This window comes from Antennarius striatus, chromosome 23 (assembly GCF_040054535.1).
Source record: "Antennarius striatus isolate MH-2024 chromosome 23, ASM4005453v1, whole genome shotgun sequence".
Classification (NCBI taxonomy): domain Eukaryota; kingdom Metazoa; phylum Chordata; class Actinopteri; order Lophiiformes; family Antennariidae; genus Antennarius; species Antennarius striatus.
In genome coordinates this window covers 6,966,567-6,982,420 of record NC_090798.1, presented here as the reverse complement: position 1 = coordinate 6,982,420, position 15,854 = coordinate 6,966,567, and positions in this window count along the sequence as shown.

Genomic DNA, 15,854 nt, shown 5'->3' with positions numbered 1-15,854 from the left:
AAGATGCTTTTTTTTTCAATGCAAAAATAATATTTGTTTGAAACGCAAATACACTGGGTGTTGACCACATGTGGTATTTATTAGCTGGTGGTTACACTGAACGTGCTGCTCCTCTTTTGTTAGGGAATCATGGGAGAATAGTGTGATGGCTTGTTTTTATCAGCAACACAGCCATTTATCTCCCACTCATGCTATTATGGAATAATTTAGCTGTACATATTTCATATTCGGTGAAATCGCATTGTTCCCAGGAGGTGATGTGTTGTTTGATTTGTATGTTGAACATTACATTGCCGTCATTGGGGAATATGAAGACATAAATATGAAAAATAAAAATGTAAATAAAAGTATGAATATATGCTATGTGGCTGAAACTCATAATTTTAGACACATGTGACAAATGAACATATTACACTGGAAATGTTTATTTGAATAGAACATAGTGAATGATGAAGTTGTATATAATAGGAATGCATACTCATTATACATCTTAGTTGAACATAATCCAATGCATTGCAGCATGTTTTTGTTCTTTAAGCATTGCTGCCTCCTGCAGTTCTTCTTTCTGCTGCTGTCTCCACAGGCTGCAGTTGACCAAATGAAATGTCTGGTCCCCATTACTGAGCTCCGAGGAGTCATCCCCACCTACTATGGAGATCCACAGAGCAGAATCTGGAGCATAAAATGTCGAGGCTAAATCTATCACTCCACCCCATTATGTTATCATTTTCATCATGCCGAACAGCTTTCGCTTGTTACATAAATGAAGTGCAGATAACATGGACATCAAATGTTTCTAGTCTACCTTTTATGCTATTATTGCTGCTGTTATGTCACAGTCTTCTTTCTTTGGCTGAAAACTTGGAGAGAAGTAGAACTTGTTGAAAGATTAAGTTACTTTTTTTTTCAGCTTCATAGTCATGCATCTCTTTGTTTCCATGTGTTGTGTGTGTGTTTTTGATCCCTTTTTGGCAGTTCAACAAAGCTGTGTTAAAACTTTTGTAGTTAGAAGATCTTTATTTTTCTACCTACATAGACTGCTCTGTTCGCATGGATCTAACAATGTGATACATATCACACAATACTGCAGATATTATTTAAAGAAATAAGTATTTTTGGCTTAAATGTTTATTTAAGGTGTCAGTTTTGTAGTTGTGATGCAATTCATCCAACAACTATCTTGAATTATCATCCCTTCAGCTCTATTGTGCATTTCAGAGTCTCTCAGTTCATTGGTTCTTCACCATTTGGGTGTTTTTTAGAACCATTAGTTTGATACTACTAAACACAGATCTCCACCAGTAAACAAATTTCTGGTGGAGCTTTTAGCAGGTAAATTGTTAAATATAACGTTCAGAAGATGGAGACCAAAAAACATCTCCGTGCCAGTGTTCTTTTATTTGGATGTTAAGTAGACACATGTTTGCCATATCAACCATAGATCTTCTTTATTTACATTTAGTTGTAATCTGACCACGAACTTGAATTCCTCCTATCCCATAGCTGGTAGGAAGGTTTCCAAGACCATAAATGACCAGCAACACCGACCTGAAAAATACTCTAGTCTGTTTTTGGTGGTGTCTAGATTTTGATGACAGTCAGTGGCTTCTCTATTTTAACTGGTTGTGGGGGTGTTGACACCTGTAAGGCACCCAAAAAACAGAATAATATATACCTGTTTTCTCTGTGTATTTGTCAAATAATCTAAACCCCTGTCTTTGCAGGATGGCTGAGTTTTCTATCCTTTGAACTCTTTTCTGCTGAGCCCTTTGAGGACAGCATTCTACCCACACTATGTGGCCACAAGGAACATAACCTGGTTCTCCTTTGAAGACAACCTTCCAAATGAGCACCCGTCTGACCCAGTGGACCTGATCTCATGCCATCTGCGTGTGTGTGTGTGTGTGTGTGTGTGTGTGTGTGTGTGTGTGTGTGTGTGTGTGTGTGTGCGCACGCGCATCTGCACCTGACACTCTACATAACCAGCCACCCACCTGCGTCCAGGTTTACTCAGCCACAGCCACCCACTAAGCACCAAACACCCAGTAATATCCATTGTGTGGTAGAACAGTAGTAGAACACTGTCTAAGTGCTGTTTAATGCATGGCATTGACATTGACATGTCTAGTTTTTCTTATGCAGTTGTAGGTGAAAAATATGGATAAACTATTGTCTGTACTTAAAAACGTTTCACATAACTAGACAAACTCACCCTGAGGTTCCTCCTCACAAATGCACAACCCATTCTCCATCAATGCTTGCAGGAATCTGCAGCATCACATTTCGAGATGATTTTGTTCGGCTTCTTCTTCTTATCACAGTGAAAACTTAGTCGTGGAAATGTTTCGATGTTTGCACAGAATCAATTATGCTTATTGAGTTTCCAAAGTACGTAGGCTGAGCAGCTGGTGCACCATCTTCTCTGGTCATTGCTACAATGGTGAGGAGGATTTCACACTGGGATCAGAGGATAGAGACAAAAGAGAGCTTGTTGTGTTCCTAATTACTGGACTGATTCAGAAAGAGCACAAAACAGGTTCCAGTTTTAGTGAGTTTGCCTCACTCATGCTAGATGAATCTGTGGATGTAGCTTCTTTTAGAGACTAAGTAACCCAACTGAGTAATTGATTGGCATCCCTTTCTTTAGCTCTATGACCTAGCCAGCACTATAACTTTGCAAAAAATTGAATTATTTGATGCAGATTGGGCTGATGAAATGATGCGGTTTAATGAAACTATTGTGAAGCCATAACCCAAGCCTTAGAGCTGATCGTGCAAGCCTCCAGCACAGAGGATCAGAGGTCTTTAGCTGATGGATGGTGCTGCACCATCAGTTGGATGTAATGGGGTAAAATAGTGTTGGGATAGATGAGTAGATAAAACACTGTTGTCAGAAAACCCGAACACCGCCACATTACTCCCACTACTACCTCGATGGAGTCTACTTACATATTGAAAGGCAGCTGAGAGAGGATCTGACAATTGGACAAGCCAGTGAGCCTGGGGAAGACATCTGGGGTACCGATGCTGCCGATGGGCATTTTATCTACTGGCATCATGGATCTTTAGGCTCAGAGAACTGTCTTGTCATTCTCAGTTGCTGTGTGTGAAGGATGAAGGACGAGTTCCCTGTTCCCCATGGACATCATGCTGGCTTTGTTCCTGGCTTTTGTGCATTTTCTCTTTATGCCCTCTGGCATTTTCCTGCATTTCCCACAAGCATAGCTCGCATGCAGGGCACGGAAATTTATGTTGAATATAAATACATCCATCCATCCATTTTCTTGTATACAAGCATAATTGTCTTGTTTAGAGTCGCTTTGCGGGTCATGAGTCTGCTGGAGCCCATCCCAACTTGCTATGGGAAAGAGGCGGGGTACACCCCAGACAGGACACCAGGTCATTGTGTAGTCGACTGAAAGAAAAACAAAAACGTGCTCACAGTTACAACTCCAAATAATTTGGTGTGAACAAGAGAGAACACACAAAAACACAGAGAGAACCCACAAACACTGTGCCACTGTGCCGTCCATGTTAAATACAATAATATGATAAATAAAATAATAAAATATTGATTAATTTATGGACTTCTTTCAATGTTTATTTATACACAAGTAGATTTAAAAAATGGAAATGATATATCATTTTTCTCTTTTATTTTTGACATATAATAGAGGCAATAAAGACCCAGAACTCTTTCAAATAGGTTGCAAATGCCTCATTATACTTATTTTCAAAGCAAATCAAAGTCAGAATGAATGTTATGCCATTTATATCTGTTATGCCATTTATATCTGTAAAGCAGAGGACACAATAAAATACTACTGTTTAAGATTAATTAAATTTTAGATATGATGGCCATATATCAACGAGGGCTACCCTCCGTCTGCCAAAACCATCTCAAGGATGAAGTCAGAAAGAGCCTTTCCGGCACGTGTTTCTATTTCATTTTGAAATAATTTAGCTCAGTTTTGGCTGGCTCTGGCTAATTAAATAAAACTTGAGATTAAAAATGTGAGACAATATTGGAAGATAAATTAATTCTTCAATACAACTGTGAGTCGAATGTTGCTAGAAGTATGGTCCGGAATTACACATAGTGGCTTTTAACTATAAAATGGCAATCTTCTGTAATATAGTGACCAAATGCATACGTTTTTAATTGTATCTTGACTAACACTGCTGCACTGTAGTCATAGAAACAAGTACAAGTCATCCAAGGAGGAAGAGAAGCACCTTTTTTAATCATGTCAATCAAAGATGGGTAAACTACAGTGTTAACAGGCCATAATTGTCAATGAGGATATTTCTGATTCCAAGCACATTAGTTTGGGGTCGTTTACGCCGTCTTTACCTGAACGTGTCACTACCTCCTCTCCTTCCAGAGTCATTGGCCTCATTCTAATCCCCTGCTCTTGTCTTCCTACCTTTTTACCCCTGTTTACTCTTTCCTTTCTCAGTCCCGTATGTATTAGCTCATCCCCCTTCCATTCCCTCTCCCCACCCTCCTGTTTCTGCTCCTGTTATCTTTTCCTTTTTACTCATTCCACCTTACCTTGTGTCATCCCCGTTACCCCCTCATTCTTTCATCTGCCTCTCTCTCTATTCTTGCCGTTCATCCCTTATCTCTTCTGTCTCTCTCTCCCCTGTCACGCTTTCATCTCCCCACTCTTATCCTCCCTGTCTCATCTCATCTCACTATTTCTGCTCATCTTTTCATCCATTTCCCTATTTGTCAGTTGAGTTCATTTAACGACTGCCTATCATAGACAGTTTTACATAAACATTGCACAAAGTGTCACTTTCAAAAACAAACAACATTTTCAGCAGTCATGCCATGTTGAGTATCTGAGATTAGAATGGAAGGTGTGTATTTAAAACGATAACATCTAATCACTAAAAAACGTCTTTTTGTCTGTATTTTATCATTCAACTCTATGTTCTATTGAATTTTAGACAAGCTTTTGTACAACTGGCGAAGGCTTGGTGTTGGGTCACCACCCAGCGCTGCTCACTGGTGTTTGTGCCGGTGAAACTCCAGAGGCCAAGAGCGTCCTGCAGGAACTTGATTTGAGCTCCAAGTGGACAGCCATTGCTGTCACCATGTTTTCACAGGTTGGTGCCAATACACGTTGGTGTGTGTGTGTGTGTGTGTGTGTGTGTGTGTGTGTGTGTGTGTGTGTGTGTGTGTGTGTGTGTGTGTGTGTGTCTAAAAATGCCAGCTCTTTTTTTAAATTATGAAAAAAAATAAGCAGTAAGCAATCAGTCGGCCAAATGAAGCCAAGTTTAACATTCATATTTGAACTTAGTACAAACTTAAAAAGACATGAAAGATTTAATTTTCTGTGCCAGACTCGATGTATTTCAAGGATTACTGTGGCTCTACTGTACATCAGCTTGTTGGTCTAAGTGATTTTCCTAGTAGTGATCGTTCTTATCACAGCATTCACACTCCTAGCAGACCTTCTGAAGGTACAACTCAGTGTCAGTATTTGTTTGAGGCTCCAGCTTTCTAATTGGTTCACAATCATCCCTCTCAAGTCAGCAGCTCTTGTGTTGAATGGGTTTGTATCTGTTGAGGCTTGGTACCTACTCTCAGATTGTGGGGGTAATGGTGAAACCCCTTTACTGACCTGGCTTCCTGGCCCCCCTTGGCTGGAGCATTGTTGTAGCATTTTGTAGATCTCTAGTTGTGATACCAGTTTGCAGTTAAGGATATTGGACCACTGGGCTAGACTTTTTGTCTTTGTTAAAAATGATTGTGAGTTTTGGAGCATCCATAGTTCCCACATTCCCTCCATATATCTCCTTTCTCTGGGATTGCTTGGTTAGCAGCATCCCAACAATTTGATGCCGATGTCTTCTTCTTAGTTCCCTGGCAACTGAAGCAGACCTTTTTGACCTGGAAGAAAAATGAGGAAAATGGAGGAGGGACAGAGCTGCCAGGTTAGAATGAATACATTTCATTAAGCTCATACATAGGATCAGGAGACTTAAAATTAATCTTTTGACTTTTCCCCTGAAGCACAAAACCAACAACAAGCCAAATGCCTTTTACGACGAAAGCAATCAAAAGCTTGTAAAGATGCTACTAAAAGCACGATCAGGACGATCAAAGAAATGACTGAGCAAGAATGAAAGAAGAAATAGTAGTTTCTCCTTCCAAATGCTGCATTTTCACAATACATTTTTAGACGCTCCACAACGCATCTGTAGCATTTCAAATTTCAATGGATGGACTGATCGATACACAATTAATTTCTATCCTCTGAGTATACCGATTTTGTAAAAATGCACAATTATTTTTTTCGAGAGGAAGTCTGGAATAAAACATTTTAAAATAGTATGTGACACAGATGGTGTCCAACGTTGTCTTCATAGACTTAACATTCATGAAAGTTGTACACACATGTGAGCACATAAGTTCACCCACTCTGAATTCTATCCTGTCAACAGAATCTAGCTGTGGACAAGCTGCTCTCATTCACAGCATGAGGCCTGACCATAAGAGCTGCTCCTCTTGTACATGAGTGAGTGCATCTGCCTCGCCACCACCATGTGATGATCCTGATTAGCCTCCATCTTGCCTTCATTATAATTACAGTAAACACAATGTGGTGCTCCAAGGCACCGCAATTATCCCTGAGTCACGTCACTGCTGGACAGGAAGGGCGATTAGAAAGCCAGGGATGATGGAGGCACTCATCACACCCCCACAACACCGCCAGCACCAGTGCCACCTTTACCACCGTCATCACCATCCGTCACCACAACCGCCACTGCATGCCCCCCCCCCACCATCTTACCCCACATCCATCACCATTACCATCAAACTTTCCTCGGCAACTGCTCTGAGCAAGAGTCATTCTAACCTGGCAGCTCTCTCCCCTCCATTTTCCCGCCTCTCTTTCCTGCACCCGTCTCATTTCCTGACACAGATTCATATATATTTCGGGATAAGTGCTCTCCATGAATCTGACACGTGCTTTCTCTATGTCTCTCTCTCCAACTTCCTATCCTTCACTCACTTCCTTCAGTTCGTCTATACATCTTCCTCTCCCTAGCCTCTGAAGAGTGCTTCACCCTCCCTCTTCCTGCCATTCCTACCTCAGAGTCGTGCACCTCTTTTGACGGCCCTTATTTCCCTTATCTTGGCCAATTTGATGCATTTTACCTGACTTGAATCATTTTCCTTGTATCAATCCATCTTATCCTCTCTCACTCTCACACCTTTTTAATATCTTCCTCCAAGGACTACATTTTTTCTGAAAATGATGATTTTGTGTGACTTGGAAAACCTCAATCCCCAAAAATGTGACTTTAAATCAACAGTCTATAGATTCTGTTTGAAGTAGAGTCAGTTTCTTACTAACAAGTTATTAACTGCAGTAGATCAAACTCTAATTGGTAACAATTGTCTCATAGTTTAACAATTTAATGTTAACGTAAAATAATTGTTTGAATTATTTAGTGTTAGACAAACAAAAAGTTTAACAATATAAATTTAATGTTTTGTTTGCCACAGATTTATTTTAAAGGATAATTTGACTACTTTAGGGCATTTGTTGTTGTCGCCATGAACGGTTGTCTTTGGGTCCTGTGCCAGATTGGTTGTACTCATAATCTTGTGTTTCGTTTTGGAATTTTTGAGTTTTCTTGTGTTTCCTGGATTTTTTGTGATTAAAATATGGAGGAAAACTTCTCTACTGGGTCCTAATCCTGCTCGTGACAGTAAAGAGTTGCACCTGTAGTTCCCCTTCCAGACAAGCTCGTGTATGTGTGGGCTCCATTACAATCTTTTTTTTGTGTGGTTTTTTGGGGGCTTTTTGCAAAGAAAGATTTATGAAGTGCGACAAATTGCACAAAGAGGTGGGCTAAACTGCATTTCTTTGGGCAGATGTTTTTCTGTGTGCTTATAGGTATTATTACATGCAAATAATAAAACAATTTCAGCAAAGGGTTTCAGATTCAGATGAGTGATGTACAATGTAGGTAAGAGTACTGCTTTCACTACACCAGAACATACATTTTTTAGAGTTTTCCTTGAGGACTGAGTTAGACTCACTATAAAATTCATAGATGATAATCAGTGTCATATATAAGATGTTTTCAGGAGGTCCCTCACCAATTGAATATTTAAAGCACAGTTTTGATTCACTCCTAAATTACTTGTTGTATTCCTTGAATGTCAAACAGGCATTACCAAAGCGTAAAATTGCTGCAAACTTTTTTGTAAGTTCTTAGTTTCAAAGTTACGTTTGGGCCAATTATAAAAGAAGCACCACTGATGTATCTAAAACTATTAATGCAACACAGACAGAAATACAGTAAGACACAATGCAACATAATCTTAGCTGCTAATTAATTTCTGAGGATTATCTCTGTTTACTGAAAGATGGAAACAAAGTCAAATATTTCCATACTGAGGTCATTTGATTTGTTTCCAGCAGCATGGAAGGGCAGGTTCCATGCTGCTGGATATATCTTTATATATTCAGTGATATATAAAAATACAGATTTATGTAATGTTAACCAGCTGGAGCGGACAGCTGTTTGGTTCCACAGTGACACACATCGTAATTATCTGGTTCATGCTCACTCCCTTTCTTTCCCTCTGCGTCTCCATCACCGTCCACCACCTCTGATGACATCTATGCTGGAGTGGAGGAGCAGCAGTGGGCTGAAAGTAAAGAGGAAGCACCTGAGCTCTCTGGTTACAAACCTGCGTTAGATCATAACCTGTGGTGTCTCCCCGGCAAACTAGCCCTTTCTTTGTCCACGGTTGGTGGGGGGTTGTCTGTGTAGGTGTGATTAATATTAACGATCAACAGGAACAGATGGATAACTTGTGTCTTCACACAGATTCAGATTCCTGCTACTCGTGCCCTTCATTGTGAAGTTAAACAAAAATGAAGTATTTCTTTTAACTTTTTACTGAACTTTATTTAAAACAGCATTTATCTCTCAACTCTGCTCAGCAGCTTCATACAGATCACGCCCACGTATGGAAGACATAGATCTCATGTACGTAGATCCTCATCAACTGTATAGCTGTGCATAACAAAATAGATCCCTACATTAAATGTATTGCTTGTACCATGTCAGAGGTGTACATGTCCCATCATATTAAAGCAAACTTTAACAAGGAACATGCTGAACATTCTTTTCAGTAAGCCAGGTGTTCTTCTGGAGGTGATCTGTCCCTCTCAGTCGACCCTAACGTCATTATAACTAAGATAACTAAACTTTACTTGGTACCAACCATTCAGAAATCACTTAGAGGTGGGGTAAAGATGCAGCACCCTAGGACACACTGGTGACCCTGTGCCAACAAGGCCCCAAAATGAGGGATAAATAACTTTCTGCCAAATACTGTGCTGTCTTGACTGTATTGGAGGTGGTGAAACTATAGCGGATATACTACACCCATGAGAACTGTTGTTTTTTGTTCTATGATGTCTACCTGTGTCAGACATCCATGATTTGTGAAAGTACTCCACTGCATCATTACTATTTTTGTCCTGATAGAGTTCCCTTTCATGATGACATAAATAAGTGATCAAGAATAGGGTGTGGATGTTTGTATCCAACTTATTCGTACAAATCCATCTTTCTTCAATCCTCTCCTTCATGTAAATTCATCATCACATCGCATACCGTATAAAGTCATGGCCTCGAATGTTCATCTGTTTCACTGTTTGCAAAAATAGGAATGATCTGTGAAATTAATATTTATATCTCTGATCTGATTTTCACATTTATTTAAAAGAATTTGCCTGCATTCTAAGAATAATTTGAATACTAATACAGTACAAGAATTTAAGCTTTGGAGTGATTTGGGAAATTACGTGAAGCGTCTCTGATGAAGTAAGAGGCAGGTGAGGTGTGGGTTAACCTTGTCACTAGATATGATGCTCATGTATGTCATTTGAAATGCAGTTTAAGATCTCTCATATCTTGCACAGAACCCGTCATTCGATGAAGTTCAATGTTTTCATGCTTCCTGGGAATGCAAAAATATTTAAAATTTTGGAATAATATTAAAAAGAAAGTTGATGTGTGCTCAGATGGTAAGTCCATATTATACCCAAACCCAGTGAAACAGCCTTGGTTTAAATAAACCTGTGTTTAAATAATTGTATTTTAAGAATTTTCTGTTTTAATGCAAGACAATGTGTTCTTCAAAAGAGGATTTTAATTTAATTCCCGATGAAAGATTATCAGATATCACTATAAACATATTAAATGTATTCAAGCATACCTGGCAGCCAGTCTAAATTAAAGTGGAAGATGAGCTACAGATTGGCCTTCAGAGGTATGTGAATATTGCAGCATCGCATCATGATGACATATATGCTATGTGTTTATGTAAATGAATATATGTGTGACTTATTGGATCCATGTCAATCGTCAGCACCAGGATGTGTGAAACAGTTTATGTATGTAGGTGTTATTTGATTCATGGAACAGGACCTTGTAGCTCGGTGTGATGCGTTCTTTTAATTGACATGACATTTAAAACTCGGGGACAGTAAAGAAAATGAGTCCTTTTAATAGAATCAGTCTGAGCCACCTTTATGACACCTTGACACAATCACTGTGAGCTACCCCTTATTATAATACACAGTTGATAAAAGCTTCCGTTCTATTAGCATATCATATCATGTCTGATGCACATGGTTAAAATAAAACCATGCTGATCTCTTTCCTGTCGTTGCCCATGACATCCGTGACCTTAATGCAGAAATACTTTTTTGTTTGAGCTCACTTTTAAAAAAAAAAGACCGTTTCCTCATTCTCGCTCTTTATATTTCATTTCTTAAACTTTGAACAGCCATATTTTTGCCTCCACAAAATCTCTTCACATTCTTGTTGTTACATTTGTTGTTTGTTTAGTCATTATGCTGGTAATGTTAGGACTTCATCTATAATTCAGCACTAAAAAAAATTTTAAAAGGCAAAAGCAGCCTCTGTGTTGTAGCGTAAGCTAAAAAGCAGGCGTTGAAGAATGAGGCACAACAGCGGCGCCACGCGTCAATCGGTTTAGCACGCCGCTGAAATGTGGTGGTGGTGCTTTGTGAAGAACATTTGAACACCAGGGTGTCTCAACTTTGATGCAAAATTCTAAGAATATTCTTCGAATTTCAAGACCAGGAGCAAGTCTTTGTACCGGGGAGCTTCATGAATACAGCCCCTAGTAACCGTAAGGGTCTGATTTAATTAAAAGAGCCTCACGCTCATTTTAGCAATCTGTATATTCCCTACACACACTTCCCCTCTTATCCACTTACTGTATCTCTGTCTCTGAGCGTTTCACCATGGTTACACCTAGTAATGTCCTTGTTCCTCCTATCTGACATTTTATCCTCCTCCATCAGCCTTTGCCATCCGCCTTTCCATCTCCCCACACTGGAATTACCCTGATTATGATTATAGCCGTGATGATAATAATAACCACTGCACTCTCTCTCTCTCATATCCAACACCCAGGAGGTTATGATTGACTGAGAGACTGCCTGCAAATGTCTCCCTCGTTTCATTTTTTCAGCTTTGCTCAATCTCTCTTTGTTTCTTGCTTTTTTTATTTAGATTTTTCATATTTCATTGCACCCTCCACTCATTGCTCACCCCTCTCCAGCTCAACTCTTGTCTCTCTTTTCATTTTTTTTTTTTTTCACATTTACGGCAGTCTTTCATCTCTGTTGTTGAGCTCCTTTCAACCTTTCCTGGTCCATCTTACCGCCACCACTTGTCCCCAACTCTACTTTCACGCTCTTGGTTTTCAGCCCTTTTTTTTCTCGGGTCTCCCGTCCCTCTCTCCACTTGTCTCCTCCTATCTCTGCTTTTTCAAGTGCTGAATTTGCTTTTTAGTCATATTGCATTCAGGAAATAATCATAGAGTAGCCTTTCTCTTGACGATGTGAAGTGGACAGCACGAAATGACTTCGCTGCTCTTTCATCTTTCATTGATGATCTATTTTTTCTGCGTTTCTTGTTCTTTTTTTTCCTTTTCTTGATGAGTACAATTTTGAACCTGCGTATCTGACTGATATGGCTTCATTTACATCAACCAACCTCCCCTCAGACCTCAGAGCATCACCTAGTGGGCTACAGAAGCACTGCTCCTGATGTGATTCAATTAGGAGAAAGGAAAAGGTCATTCACAAATAAATAGATTTAAACAGAAGAATAGAAAACATATGTACCATATACACAGATACCATATCAATGAACTCCAAATAAACCATGCTTTCACTTCTAGACAGCTTACGTTTCCCCATCTTCTCCATCGGTTGTATCCAAAACAGTATACCAAACTGTTTATTCTCCAGAGGAATGTGGGACATGACATATATTGATATCCTTTGTGTAAGATGGCACACACAGTAACATATTATAATGGACAACATAACATTCATTACAAAAATCCCATACCTCTGAAATGGGTACCAGAAAAAAGAAACATGTGGTTACAGTAATGATGAATCAAACTAATCCTAAAGATGTTATCCCTGCTTGTAAAAATACCCTCACATCCCATTTGTTTTGTCTGTCTCTCCTCTCAAAATTGCACAAAACTTCATCAACATGGTTGATATATTTTTCCCCTGTTCTCTATGTGTGTGTCATCATGGCAAAATGTGGAAAGTGTAAACTACCTGCCATTTTCGGGACTTAAGTCATTAAACTTGGGAATAGAGACAAATCTTCCGTCTCCAGCCTGACTTTCCTTCATACCAAGAACAGCATCACACCTGAGCCATTAGTGCTGCAGGTAAATAGAGTCTTTGTCTTTCTCTATCCTGTCTTCTCTCACTCCATGGATTTGTCTTATTACCCTTTCAAATTGCTGTCCCTCCAGACGTTGAGATATTATAACCTCGTTATTTGAATATCAATATTGTGTAAGCTCCGCAGTCCCATTTGTCCTGTGTAATATCACCGGTATTATCTGCTCTATAAGCATAAATTACACAATATTCACAGGAGGATTTTCATGCATAATAGCCTTATTGATCAGCATAAAGAGAACACTTTGCAAATAATGTGACATTTTTATGGGAAATCTGTTGACTAAATGACTCAAACGAAATGCACTGCAAATTTGTCACATTCTTCACATAATTATAAGTTAGATTGTCAAAGTTAAATTAATAGTGAGGCAGAAAATTATACTTCTTGTTATAGATTTCAATACATTTACTCAGTGTAATAATGTTAGCCTGTGGCTCTTGCCCCCCCCCGACTACGGTGCCCTGGAGGGGGAGGCGTATGGGGAGGTGTGTGGTCCCTGGGGAGGTTTATGGTCAATTTAATGTAATAGCCACAAATTACACTATTAATGTTTTATTGCACGAGAATTTTTCCTCCATTAAAACAGCAGGTTATTAATAAGTATTGTAAGCGGTAATACGTAATATTTTGGCAGTAATATGCCTGAGAGTAAAATTATGATCAGATAGAAGATTGTTGTTCATTTATAAGTATATTTTATACAGGAACATACATTTTCCCACCCTACGTGTGGTGCTTTAGTTCAGTGCCGCCATACTTTTCATGTCAGGGGCTGCTTATCAAATAAAAGTTAGACCAATATGATGAACTTTTGTTTGTGTATGAAATCCATGACTAAAATAGTCATATATTCTCTCTTTGAGTTATTCAAAGATGGACTTATTGTGAAACTAGTTTTTCCCCATTACGTTTGGGACCCCCCTGAATACCCCCCAAGGGCCTCTTGGGGTCCCCGGCCCCGATATTGAAATTGACAGCTCAAGTCTGTTAATCTGATCAGGCCAAGTACATTGCTACTGACCTGTTTAAGGAAACTCAAATGGGACGTAACAAAATGTGTTATCTTTTTTAAATATGCACATTTTATATGAGTCGGAGTAGAGCATCATTCATCCAGGTCAGGGCGATCTTTGAAGGTTGAATCTGAAGCGACTTCAAATTCAACCATCAAGAATCTTGTATGAGGTTTGAATTGGTTAAAATTTGCACTAGTTCAGCTCATTTCACAGAAACTATGAGCGATAAAATATGATTAATTCGCAAAAAAAATCGGTGGCACACTGCCTTTGAAGCAGCCTGAGGGATGAATGTTGGCTCGAGTACACATGTCAGTTTCCTTTTCAGTTTGAGCACCTTTAGTCAATCACTACCAACGCTGAGAAAGCAAGTGCAACAACATCCAACCACCTGACAGAAAGTGCTACAGCCAGTCAGTTCCACCATCACTCTTTAAAATGACAACCAGTCATTATATGTTATACATACTGTATATAACATACTGTATATGTTGGGGTGAAAATCATGACCCGTTGTCTTGGGAAGCAAGAATGTCGAGATTATATTTTACTATCAGTAATTGTAAGAAGATTTCTCTTAGTGGCGGCAGATCACCTGAGTTTTGATCATTGCTGGTGACACTTGTGTATGAGTCACAAGATTGTGAAATTATGGTCAAATGGTTTTTGGTGAAATTTCTTTCACCACAACCACTTCACTCCCATGAACCCGAGAGCCCTGCCATTGCTGTTTTGTTAGATCCAGATGCTTTGTGAAATCGGAAATTTTAGTCTGTAGGATTCCAGTTATCAAAATCATTCTAAGGCATTTTTTTTTATTAAATGAATGTCTTATGTGAGGTCCATTCTCTCTCTTTTCTGGTTTCATTTAGAAATTTCTGGATGTCACTAACAGAAAATTGTCCCCACCTTTTTCTTGCGCGTTTCAGACCGGGATAACAAGTGCTTCCAAACAGAAAGTCAACTATCTCTGTCACAGAGAAAGTAGAATGTCATTTGAACTATGCACAAATGCATACAATGCAATCAGTTGCCTTTTTCAGCAGCATATGGATGGGTATGTTGGGTGCATGGGTGATTTAAGTTTTTTCCTTGGAGTGCTTGAGAGGTTGGTCAAGATAACAGTTTTGTTGGAGAAAGGCACCCTCTATTTGTTTGCTCTTTGCAGATGTTATGCAGAAGTACACTGATACTGTATATACTGTAGCATTAGACTCTATTACCACCTTCTATTTCTCCAATTAATAATTGTATGAGTAGTCACAAATATAAATAAAATCCTACCTGTTGGTCCAAAAGCAATAAGAGGAGAGCTATTTCATAACCTGAAGAACTTTCCTCCACAACTTTAATCTGAGGTTACAACTATTGGTGTTATGTTAGATTCAGATCTAAGCATTAAGTTAGATTAAGAATGTGACAAAAGTGTTGCTTTTTATCTTTGATAATTGGCTAGAAAAAGACCGTTGGAAAGAAATTGGAAAGATGCTGAAAGACTGATTCATGCCTGTAGTTCAAGCAAACCTGATTGTGAGCCAATATTATTTCCTGGTCTTCTGAGAAAAATACCTGAGAGACTTTAATGGATTCAGAACTCTGCAGCTCAAATTTAACCAAAACCAAGAAGAGAGAGCATGTTAGTCCTGTTTTAGCTGCCCTGCAATCATCTCTGTTACAACTGGGATTAAACCCGAAAATACATCTTTGCTACAGTATGTAACAAGCTATAAGGATGCATGAAACTGCTGTTTTCATGTGTTTCAATATTTATATTCATAAAAAAAACTTCAATATAATTGATAGTGTCACAGTGTTGAGTGAAAATTATTGGCTTATTTCGGCCAGTGACTCTTGCAAACACGGTTAAGCTTATGACTTGTGTTAAATATGCGCAAACTTCATCTTTCAAATGAAGCGTCAAACATAGAAATCTTAGGGCATGATTTTCTTATAAGGTTATCAATTTGGTTTAGCAAAATAAGCACAATTACCATAAATAATATAAATAATAAATTTTTGAAATGTTGTGCTAGTGTTTGTTTA